The 783-nt window shown below is 21.6% G+C and overlaps 1 protein-coding gene across 3 annotated transcripts in view; it reads right to left on the bottom strand.

The window, feature by feature from the left end:
* LOC108746866 (dynein heavy chain 1, axonemal-like) overlaps window positions 1-783 on the bottom strand; it is a 94,175-nt gene that overhangs the window by 19,654 nt on the left and 73,738 nt on the right. The gene's annotated exons all lie outside the window — the stretch shown is intronic.

Here is a 783-nt window from a genome sequence, read left to right as displayed (position 1 = left end):
ATATAATAATAATTAATTCACGAAGGAAAATTATTTGATAGATTGTATCAAGTAGAACAAAATCTTCAAATTTTCGTATTTAAATAGATATAGCTTACATATTTAATTATTTGTTGTTCATTAAAACTTTTAATCCTTTTTATCTTTAATCTAACGTTACTAATTAAGTCCTTCAAATGTCTATAAGCATTATGACAACAATTGTTACAGTTAATTTAATTAAGTTAAAATTGCTAAAACAGTATGATTTATCTCGGGTCGGCATATTGTTCCTCACTAATTATTTAATTGAAAAAAAGTTTGTTAGCGTAAGTTTTAATTATGTGATAATATAAAATAGTAGTTTTAAGATACTCTTTATCAAATTGTTAATTTTTTGTCCAATATTTCGTGGAAATTTTATGTTGGAGTAAAAATTTTGAATTTACATACATTTACGATGTTTTACATTTTACATTTCACTATTTTGTATATTTGTTATTTTACTGTTCGTTTGACATAATACAAAAGCATAAGTTAAATAAATAACGCAGTCGTATACAGCACTTTTTCATCACAATGATACTGCAATATACATTTACTGAATATTAAACAATTTAAAAAAAAATCAACTCAGCATATCTTTCATATTATTATATTAAAACTTTTTAAAAACTTTTAAATGTCGACATGTGTTAATTATAAACTTAAGAATTATATTGAAATGTGTATATATATATATATATATATATTTATATAGGTACATTATATCCCTTTCCAAAAAGGACAGATTATTTGCTAAAA

The sequence above is a fragment of the Trachymyrmex septentrionalis genome, unplaced genomic scaffold (assembly GCF_001594115.1).
Source record: "Trachymyrmex septentrionalis isolate Tsep2-gDNA-1 unplaced genomic scaffold, Tsep1.0 scaffold19, whole genome shotgun sequence".
Classification (NCBI taxonomy): Eukaryota; Metazoa; Arthropoda; class Insecta; order Hymenoptera; family Formicidae; genus Trachymyrmex; species Trachymyrmex septentrionalis.
The sequence above is the reverse complement of the archived record's forward strand: the minus strand, read 5'-3'. Positions and strand labels throughout refer to the sequence as shown.